The sequence below is a fragment of the Haemaphysalis longicornis genome, unplaced genomic scaffold (genome assembly GCF_048455015.1).
Source record: "Haemaphysalis longicornis isolate Haplotype H1 unplaced genomic scaffold, Haemaphysalis longicornis Haplotype H1 scaffold_4, whole genome shotgun sequence".
NCBI lineage: Eukaryota > Metazoa > Arthropoda > Arachnida > Ixodida > Ixodidae > Haemaphysalis > Haemaphysalis longicornis.
The window spans coordinates 22,038,057-22,049,233 of NW_027526361.1; the positions used below are offsets into that span (position 1 = coordinate 22,038,057).

Here is an 11,177-nt window from a genome sequence, read left to right on the forward strand (position 1 = left end):
CGCATCACACCAGGATTCCCGCGAGGGGAGGTGGGCGTAATTTTTAAATAAGTTTTGACGTTTTGCGTGTCGAATTTGGCACGTCACATCAGCCAAGACATGCTTCCTGCGGCAGGCGCAGCCCCGCCAGGGCTGCCGCCGGGCTCGCCTTCTAGTCTGCTGCCGGGTGCTACGTCTGGATGTCACACCTCTCTGCCCCCGTTCGGGGGGCTGCTACCGGTCACTTGGAGTTGAACCCCTCTCATCAGGCGACCTCCGAAACGGCTTCTGAACACGCTCCTAACGCCTCCTCATTGGAATCGTCGCCGATACCAGCTGGTCAGGCAAGTCACCTCTCATCTCCTTGCCCGTCTGATCAAGCGCTGCCGGACGATGAGGATGCCTTCTCAGACATGAAAGATGAAACCTCTGCCACAATTATTTATGCTCAAGAAAACTCGAGAAGTACGGATGAACAAGAAAATTCCCAGACCATGATGCCTCCTAAACGGCGACGTGGCTCTAAGAGACAGCATCTGACTCTCAGTTGCCAGCCTATCATTAAATTTCCGAAGCGCGGGCGTGTAGTCATTCTCAAACTCACAAAGGTGGAGAGCGTCATTACCCGTTTCAACCCGCTCGCTCTGAAAAGTGGCCTTGAGTCTATGTCATCCTCCCCTCCGGCGCACCATCTCCAGCTCGCGCCTCGCGCTCCGATTTTCTGCGCGGTTATGCGTACCTCACAACGATATTTTGCATTTCCCGAGTTCCATGAAACATACAGATCTGAGCCTTTCACCTTAAACCGCGTTGTGAGCAGCGGGCGGCCCAAACTTACACGTACACAAGCCCACGTGCGCGCTTGAAACACGGCTTTCGAGCGAAAGAGTGCCAGGAGGATAAATACAACACAAAACACTCAAAACGGATGCAAGACCTTCGGGGCTCCACGAGATTCGTGACCCGTGGCTCCACAGTGCTCAAGCTGGAGCCGTCTGTTTCGTAGGTGCTCGTCGTAACTTACGGGAAGCCGAGTGACCCGTGATTTCATAGCGCGCCGCGTGAAGCCATCAGTTTTACGGGTGTTCGTCGGAGTCGTCGGGAGATCGCGCGACTCATAACGCGCCACTCGAAGCCGTCATGCAGTACGCCTAGTGTTCGCCTGAGGTGTCGCAGTGACGTGCGCTGTGTCTCGCCAAGGAAGGTGATTCGAAGTAGGGTGTACTGCCACCGGCTAAGAGCGGCCTACCACGCGAGTACGCCAAGGAGACCAAAGTGCACCAGGCGTACAGTCAGTAAAACGCTTGTCTATAACGCTTGAGCAGCGTGCTCCGGACTGCCCGGAAGGCGTCTAGTCAAATATCGCCTGGTTTGAGACCGTTATATTATGAGCGCGTACTACCCCCATCAGCGCGATGGCCGTGTCCCCTCATTGCCTTGGCTTACGCGCCTTCTTTCGCCATGAGATGCGCTGCCTCCGGGGCCGGACATGAAAACAAAAACGGAGATTACTCGCTTTAGCGCACGCTGTGCGAGTTTCCCGTCTGCACTAGATTTGTTCATTGCGCCATTGTTCTGCCAATGCCTCCTACTTTCCCAAAACGCATACCACTTCCCAATTTAGCCGGCACAAGTTTCGTCCCTTTTATCGTCACTCCGAATCGCAGGGAGCAACAGTGTTTCGACCGCCTTTCAAGCCGCATTATAACTCTCAGCAACGTAAGGAGGAATGTACACTGTCATCTTTCGAGGAACAGGTGGAGTTCCTTTGCAGATTTTGATGCCAGGTTCTCTTAAATAATAAAAAAAAAGGTCATGCACACATTCACGCTGTGCTCTGCCTTCTTTTATCGTCAGCGAGTTTAGCCAGGTCAGTTTTTTATACGAGAAAAACGAACAACTATCGCCGAAAACCAATCGCTGACGGTGTTCTGGAGTGACTAGATATCGGTCGATGTCCGTTTGAACAGTGCATTTGGTTTTGTGGCGTTGTCCCGTAGGCAGTGAGTGCATAGCCGAGCGCAGAAATCGAATAATGGGGCACGCGATACCCATGAAGCGTATTAGCAGAACGATGGCGCAACCCGCCGTGCTGGCTCAGTGGCTAAGGCGTTGTGCTGCTGAGCCCAAGGATGCAGGTTCGATTCCCGGCTGCAATGGCTGCTTTTCATATGGAGCCGGAAGGCGAAAACGCCCGTGTGTACGAGATTTCGGCGGACGTTAACGACCCCCAGGGGGTCAAAATTAATCCGGAGCCCTCCACAACGGCGCGCCTCATCGCCTGCCGTCGGCGGGGTAACCCTTCAATCAATCAATCAATCAATCAATCAATCAATCAATCAATCAATCAATCAATCAATCAATCAATCAATCAATCAATCAATCAATCAATCAATCAATCAATCAATCAATCAATCAATCAATCAATCAATAACCATGGCGCAATGGACAGCTGTGCGTTAAAGCTAGTGCAGACGGCAAACTCGCGCAGACTGCGCTTAGGCGAGTAATCTCCGCTTTTGTTTCCCGCACCGACACCGAAGGCAGCGCATCTCACGGCGAAAGATGGTGCGGAAGCCAAGGCGACGGGCACAGCAGGACACGGCACGAGAGCTTCGCCGCTGCGTCATTCCACAATAAAACACAATAAAAACAACGTAGTCTACTCTCGCTACCAGACCACTGCTCGGTCGTGATCTCTGCGCCCTCAAGCGTACTTTTTTTTTCTTTTTCTTTTTTTTTGTCTCTCGAATCGGCGTGATGGCGGCTGTGTTGTAGCGTAGGTGCGGTCGTCGTTTTTCAGCAGCGGCCGGTTAACCAACGGATCGCCAGCGATGCGACATGGTGAGTGTGGTGAATACATACGACCAGTTTGTTACGATTCAATGCTTTTAATACCTCTACACATCCTTCTTTGCTGTCCCGCCCCGAGACTGTTGTCGCGAGGTTTCACACTCAATCGAAGAGCCCCAATAATATTCCATGTCCTGCTTCTTCCGCACAATGCATCACATTCGTTGTGGTGTTGGTCAAGGGTGGCGAATACGGTCATCCGGCAATGGGGACAGGTGGAGATCCCGTTGGGTAAATCCATTTTCTAGTGATGTGGGGTGTGAGAGCTGCGTTGGCCCTAGCTTTGTTGACGAATACTTCCGCAGAGCGAGGCATCGGGGGTGCCAGAGCCAGGTAGCCAGGAGGGGTAACGGAAGAAAGACGGCACTTCTGTGCCTGGCGTGCGTGATCAAAAAAACAATTCACAATTACTGCTTTTTTTTTTTTGAAACTTACCCACATATTCAGGGCTGTTCTGCACAGCTCTGGTGTAATGTGGAAAAGCCATCCATGCCAGTGGTGTAACTCTTCCTATTCCTCGATTCCTCACCATCTTCGAGACCCAGCCGAAGCAGCAGCCATTGCATTGGCTCTTCCTCCTGTATTAGCGTACTCACAAACTTGCAGGCAGCATGCGGGTGCTTTTCCTTGGGACTTTCACAGCGACCATTTCCTTTCAGTGGCCCTAGACTGTCATTGTCCCTGCCCATGCATCTCTTCATTGGAATAATGTGGCACGTGCTCTGTGACCTTGCATTCAAGGCATTTACACCCTGCTCCAAGACTGTCCCATCCTGTACCTTTTCTCCAAGCTAAGAATGTTTACCTCTGCCGGGCCTCCCACCTCTCTCCCCCCCACCCCCCCACTCTTTTTCCATGGCAGATGGGTGCATCTAAAACGATCGTTAAACCCACGCTCACTATCACCACCTTTGCGCAAACTTCACAGGATTTCATCTAACACAACAATTGCTGTTACTACCTCAATACCCCCTCACACTACACCCCACCTGGCATGGCTCTCCCACAAACTCCCTCTCTCCCCCTCCTCAAAGCAGTGGAAGGGCTTGCTGCACAGCAACTTGCTCAGACAGTGAGTTGATGATCTCCCAGGGCAGTACAGCTGTAAATGCACGCAGCCTACCACCTATGGGACTGGAATAACCACCCACTGCTTCTTTTTCTGTTTCCCCTTCCCCTTATTTTAATAAATGTTTTCAACAATGCTGCAAATGTGCTTGGAACTTAGCAATAGAGTAAACACTAATTATGCAGTGTTAAAATTTGCAAACTACCCTCACCAAAATAATTTTTTCTTAAAGGCCAACTGCACTAAAATTTCAACCTCTTGAAAACGATATTCCTGTATGGTCTTCTGAAAAAGAAAGTGAGATGAAAATACAACAGCTGAAATGCGTGCGTGGAAGCCGCAAGCGGTCAGCAAAAATCGTCGATTTTGAAACCAAAATCGAGAAGAGCGCAGCCATTGGAGTGATGCTGCGGCTGTCCAGCGCGCAAGTTCTGCGTGCGCATGGGGCAGCAAATAGGTGAAGTGTTCACAGCAGAGCTCGACTGGTTCTCCAGTTGCGTGGCTGGCTGGAGAAAGAAGCCCCGTCGGCTGGATCATAACAGGCGCGTCATGGCTGTTTGTGATGCGCTGGCAGGTGTAGCGTGGTCTGACGCGGAGCTTTCTTCCGACTGATTAACAAAGCGTTTCGCGGGGCCACCACTAGTGTCCCAACTGATTTGGTGGTACCAGCGCGGTCTGTATGATTACTGCCTAACACGTGAGCGAAAAAATGGCCAAACCGCCACTCTCCTGTTGCTCTCTCCTACCCTTCCCCGCTCCGTAGCCTTCCTTTGTGCTTTCATGTCCGCCCGCCAGCACCGCTTCTCGGAAACTATGCAAAATAGTTTAAAGTTTGTTTAGGGTTCCCCAGGTGGCGCTCCTACGCCTTGTTTTTCACCATGCCTGTCTGTCTTGGTCTGTCCCTGATAAAATCGCCTTTGCCTCGGAGCAAAATCACTTGTGCTGCCGCAGGCTGGTGCCAGCTTTGCGCTCTTATCTACTTGAATCACGGGCCCCGAAATTTTCTGAGTGGGGCATACCCCCCTCTGTCCCCTCCGCATTTCGGTCTTGTTTTCTCCCCGCTGTTCGCACTCCGCATCGGTATGCACTTTTACAATTGAGGACTGTACTGTAGAGGTGTCCGGACAGCGTGGCGGAACCCTCAGCTGCTTATCCTTTTTTTTTTCTATAATCTTCTAAACTTTACAAGCACGTGATATTTTTCGAAAGTAATGGTGGAAGCGAGCGCCTGAATGAAAAATGTGCAGGCAATTTTTTCCTCCCTAAATCCTCCAGAGAGAAAAAAACATCAGTAAAATAATGGCTGCACCTTCCTAAAATATAGTTTTTCTGTTCACTATTTATCTACCTGACAATTAATATGTTCTTACACATATATTTCAGTTCCTCCGCCGGCAGTTATCTTTGGAAAAATGCAGCAAGTATAAAGCGAGCAACATGTTGAACGAGATCCCCAGCGCGCCCCAGAACTATCACCCCGTCGCGCCTAAGATGTGACCGAAACGGCTCTTGAAACCCAACAGGCAAGCCGACAGACATGCGTCAAAAGTGGGTGCAGCGTTTGCGACGACTCCAGAGCAGCGACGTAAGGAGAAATGTCCGCCGGCGCGCACCACATAGCGGATGAGTGGCTGAACTAAGCGTCCCTACCCTTCCTATTGAAAAGCACGCGACGTGTCAAGCAATGTTTATACAGGCGGCGTTGGGTGGTACTTACTACAAATTGATAAACCTGGCCGAGCTGAAATGTGAGTACCGTTGGCCTTTAATGAGTAACCCTGACCTTTCCTTAATTTTTCCAGGTGCCATTCTGTCACGGGGCATGGTGGACAATTCCCATGGCTGACCATTGATGACAATTACGAGGGAGAAGCTGCGTGGGGGCGAAGCCAGCACTGACTCTCTCATGGCCATTTTGTAAATGATGTAAATAGATCGCTCATAACCTTCAACCATGGTTCGTCTTATCTGCTGTGCCACAACATTACAGTTCTTTGCTAAGTTTCGCAGTTGCTACAAATCCTGTTGTAGAGCAAACCTTTTATTCACGTTAAAGGGGCCATTAGGACAAAATACCAGTTTCACTCACAACATTGGGTGTCTTATAGAGCCCCTACTGCTTGCCAAGCAGCGAATAATGCTTTATTCATTAAGAGATTACACAATTTAAGCCAAAGTTTCAATCCTCTCGCTAAATATGTCTCTTGTGATGTCAGCGATGATGTATCCAGGGCAGGCATTTGAAATGAATGTTGAGCACGTTACCTAGGGCTGCAGCAGATGGGGAAACCTTGCCTTGCATCCGACAAGGATGCAACATCTTGCGGTGACAGGCCTCCGCGTAGGCGACGCAACTGCATACACTACATGGATACATGGGCCTCATCATCATTCTCTCTTGGACTTCATCTGCGAAGTGAACATTTGCATGTTCAATTTACTTTTGTCATCATCAACTCCTACTCCCTCATCTATGCCCTGTGGCAAAATAAATGCCTTATAATTTCATTTCTTCGTTTACCGCTGGTCCTGTAGATGGCGCATGAATACCACTCAGACCTTAACTCAGGCCCACTGTCCATACTCACTTTGTTTTTGAGCGCATGTGCACCTGGCTTGTATTTCTGGCTTGTCTTTGTTACAGCATGTAATCGTTTCGTGAAATATAGGGTATGCTCAAGAAATAGGGTCATGCAAGACGATGTCGCTTACGCCAATCGGCCAGTGTTGAGGAAACTCCAAAGCGCCATACTGCTGAGCAGCTCTAACAAGCATAGTGTGCACAGCACAACAGTGCACACTGGTACTTTTGTTTATTTTACATAATTTTTTCAAGTTCCATTGTTCTCCCGATTCTTACTATGATAAAATGAAAAAAAAAACTTGTTTTTCAAGCTCATAAGCCCTGCCTAACAACTTGCGCTTGCTTTTGCTGGCCTCAGCCAGTTGCACTGCGTCCCATAATGCGTGCCAGTGTCATACCAATGAGGCAGTCATTCCAATGAACCAAACATTCATTTTTTCTTCATGGATTAACAGGGATTTACTTTTTCGTGGCATTTACAGTGAAACCTCATAAGAACTGAAAGGTAGCTTTGTTATAGGTAGTCTACTAATAGTAACGTTATGAAAACAAATAACTTGCAACTCCTGTTGTATCCCTTACTCCATTATGGCTCATTTTGTTGCCTCGCATGACCTGTCACACTTGCTGAGGAAGTGACATGGCAACACCAAAATGGTCAGAAATGGAAAGACATTTATTCTGCACTTCAGCCAGACAAATGATGACTAGCCGTGGATCACGGCATGTGTAACTTTGCCTATGTAATTTGCTTGTGCACAACTGCTCATCCGTTATACTGCTCCTTGCGCGTCGTTTCAAATTGTGGTAACCGGACAACGGTGGCGGTGGTCAATCCCACGGGATATGTCCCAGGGGAAGACGAAGATGTGGCATCACATGGCCTGGATTAGAACATGGCCAACAGTGCAGGACTAGGTGTGCACAGCGTGACCTGCTGATGATCGGACCTTGGGGGAACGGGACTTCAAGTAAAGGTGTGGTTTTCCAGGGACCCCGTGTCTTTCTTGGGAACCACAGTCAGGTGAAAGGACCTGGTACTAGAAAATAATGCCCTGCCATTACCTCAATGTGATGAATTTTGATCGGCCCAGAAATCTCAAAGAAAAGTTTTCTGGTAACACAGGTAACCATTCAACAGAAGTATTTTGTTAATAAAGCGTACAAATTTATTGCTCCATTTTTCTGCACATCCAAAGATGGCCCAGTGTGTCGCAGTCACCGTGGCCATGGTCAGCTGCAAAAGAAGCAAAGTTTCACTTCAGATGATGGTCAGCTGAACTCTGAATTACATGCAGTAGCTACAGGGCCGTACCCAGAGGGTGAGTTTGGGGGTTTGAACCCCTCCCGAAATCGTTTCCAGGCAGCATGTAAGCAATACTTACTGTTGTTTCGGGAAAACTACCTCCTTCCCAAAATCCATACCCCCCCCCCCCTCCAAAAAAAAATCTGGCTATGGTCCTGAGTAGCTATAATGGGAATCACAAGTTGGGTGCCACATGAAGACAGCACCAAAGAATGGTTGATAAACCGGAAGGATAAGCAGTCTAATTTCGGGTTTAACACACCAAATAACACTTTCACCTGCATGCCTACCCTTGAGTTTACATTACAACTGATTTGCATGACTCAACACTCGCACACACACACACGCGCACTACTTCTCAAGCAGCTCTTAGGTGCAGCATCCGGTGGCGAATACTCCAAGCAACAAAAAAAGCTCAGATTTGTTTCTACGAAACGGAAGCCTAATCATGCTGCACCCGGAAAAATGGCCAAGCCAACAATAACTGAGCAGAAGGCTGTAGAAGATGTTCTCCAAGCTGCGGGTGGGTCTGGTGGCCAGCACACAGCATTTGATCACACGTACTAAAGGGAGCACTAGTACCAGAGGCCTTCATACTAAAAAACTGAACCCTAAAATTTCTGCTATGACCAGCAGCACGTTTAATTTATTTGCATGAAAGGAAAACAATGCAAACTTATTTACCTTTTTACGTTATTTTTTCTTCACCTGGTACAATGCTTGAATAATTGTTTGTGGGGTTTGTGCCAAAGCTACACCTTCGCTAAAGGCACACTGTAGTGGAGGGCTCGGGATTTATTTTGACCACCTGGGGATCTTTAGCGTGCACCGAATCTCAACCGTACGGGCGTTTTTGCTTTCCGCCTCCATCCGAAATGCAGCCGCCATGGCCGGGAATCGAACTCGCGTCCTTGGGCTCAGCAGCACAACACCATAGCCACTGCAGTGGGTCCCATGATGCCTGAATGGTTTACCCAATCTCAGCTCCACCCGCTGCAGTCGATCGAGCGATCGGCACAGTAGGGAGGTAGTTTTTATGCCGATTAGCAAACTTCAACAATTAAAAAATAAAAAGTAGAAGCAGCAAATACTCAAGACTGCATAAGACAGGTGTATCGGTGTGTATCACTTGCACCATCAGGCAGAGAAATTGAATTGAAATTCAATTTTGTAGATGGCGCATGGGTTGACGGGTGTCTGAGCGTGAAGAATTAATCACACGTGATTACCCCTTTATTTGTTCTTTTTCTTTCTGCACAGTTTTATTTGTCCTTAGCTTGTTTTTAAAAAGAGTGTCTGTATAATAAACTGCAGTTGTAGTAGCGCACTTGTGTTGTCCTTTCACAGCCCCTGTCCATTTTATTGCCCTCCACTGTTCGAGCAATGGAATATCAACTAGGCCAACCCGTCACATTAAATCAGTTTTGGTGAGACTGCCCTTGTACTTTCAAAAATGTTGAGGGTACCTTAAAGTCACTTGTCAAAAATGATAGCCAACTTGAACAGTTTTCCTTTCCCTCTTTGTCACTCCATTATCCCTAGCTCCTTAACCACCGGTGATATAGTATGTACAGAGAGCAACACACTTATCTATAACACAACTGTCGTACTTCTAGCCTCATCCTTCCTCGCCCGAAAAGAATATAAAGAAAACTACTATGGCATGGCGTTCTTAAATCTTACCGACCACTTTTGGCCTCACAGTTTTTGTAAAAGATTGTTTCCGCTGTTTTCAGAGGCTCGCTGTTACAGACAAGTGTGTGGCACATGCACTGTACTCTGTTTTGTTGTGTACTGGGTATAGCAACGCCCCAACATTATTTCCGAGTAAGAGCCAAAGGGGTTGCGAAGTCTTTCATCGCGTGACAATCCCTAGGCTTGACTTTAGCCGTACGAGTGCATACTAAACTAATGCCGCGACAATATGCCCTGCGAGAGACTGAAAAAAGCTGCGAGAGAAAGTGAGACGAAACAGGGTCGCGAACAATGTACAAAGCAACGTTTGTACCTTTCAGTTAAGGAACACAGATTGCGAGAATGTGGTTTTAACGTGATGAATGGCGATCGCTATAGCTCATCAATTTTCTTGGTGCAAACATTTTGCTGTAATTAAATACCAAGGCAGCCAGTTGTCGCATCCGCGTCGCTGGCTCCCTCCCTACCTAATGTGTGCTGCGTTTTCATTCGTTTGCATTCAGGTTGGGCAACCAGCTTGTCCGCGAAACACCAAAGACTGGCACTATTAACAGCTAATGTCAACGGATTCTAACAGTCACTAGATGCTGCGGTAAATTTACAATGTTCGTCCGTTTAATTTGTCCTCGCGGATCGAGTGTGAAACCTCGCGACAACAGTCTCGGGGCGGGACAGCAAAGGAAGCGTAGAGGTATTAAAAGCATTGAATCGTAACAAACTGGTCGTATGTACTCACCACACTCACCATGTCGCATCGCTGGCGATCCGTTGGTTAACCCGCCGCTGCTGAAAAGCGACGACCGCACATACGCGACAAGAACCCGCCATGCCGGGAAAGACAAAAAAAAGAAAAAAAAAAGACGCTTGAGGGCGCAGTGATCACCACCGAGCAGTGGTCTGGTAGCGAGAGTAGAGTACGTTGTTTTTATTGTGTTTTATTGTGGAATGTCGCAGCGGCGAAGCTCTCGTGGACACGGCCATCGCGCTGATGGGGGTCGCGCATGCGCACATTCTACCGGTCTCAAAGCAGGCGCGACCACTAGATGTCTCCCGCGCAGTCCGAAGCACGCCTCTCGAGCGCTATAGACAAGCGTTTTGCCGACTATACAATGACAACAGAAGAAATAATACTTGCACAGTATTGCACATCTGATAACAAGTCTCCTAAATGACAGTGCACCAAGATCTGGACTAAACTCCCACAAAAACAAGCGAGGAAACGAAAAAGGACCCGAAAGAACCAGAACAGATGCATGCTGTCGAATCTACAGCCGACCGCGCTTCATTTCTGTATTGTTAACTTCAAGGCCAAACTTACCTCGAAAACGAATACCACCCGTCAGCATGTATTATTTCAACCCTTTGTCTGGGCACGCGTCGTTCCCAACTTATTCTGACTGTGCTAACTTTATTGCGTTTGGCCCACCTTAGCTCTTCTGTAGCTTGGGTGTTGTGATGGCAAGCAAAAAGTCACAGGTTGTGGCCCTGGACACGACGGATTTTTTTTACGGACAGAGGCCACGACTAAAAAATGGCTGCGGCTTAGGGATATGCAAAGTAAAGCTTGGCCTAGTCTGGTTGAGTCGTGATTTCGCTTGGTTAACCTATGATATAGCTGTATTGCGGACCACGGCTCAAAGCCGTTCGGTCCCGTGCAACGCTCACTGGAGGAGGCCCGGCGAACGCGGCGT

At 48.4% G+C, this 11,177-nt stretch overlaps 2 long non-coding RNA genes across 2 annotated transcripts; one reads left to right on the top strand and one right to left on the bottom strand.

The window, feature by feature from the left end:
- The first annotated feature begins 2,643 nt into the window (after positions 1 to 2,643).
- LOC144180282 (uncharacterized) lies at positions 2,644 to 5,853 on the top strand. The gene is made up of 2 exons (XR_013324361.1): positions 2,644 to 2,823; positions 5,704 to 5,853. It is a non-coding gene; the product is annotated as an uncharacterized LOC144180282 (long non-coding RNA).
- Positions 5,854 to 7,629: 1,776 nt separating this feature from the next.
- Positions 7,630 to 10,345, bottom strand: LOC144178366 (uncharacterized). Its single transcript, XR_013323999.1, has 2 exons — positions 10,223 to 10,345; positions 7,630 to 7,722 (listed from the first exon to the last, which is right to left on the bottom strand). It is a non-coding gene; the product is annotated as an uncharacterized LOC144178366 (long non-coding RNA).
- Positions 10,346 to 11,177: the final 832 nt, after the last annotated feature.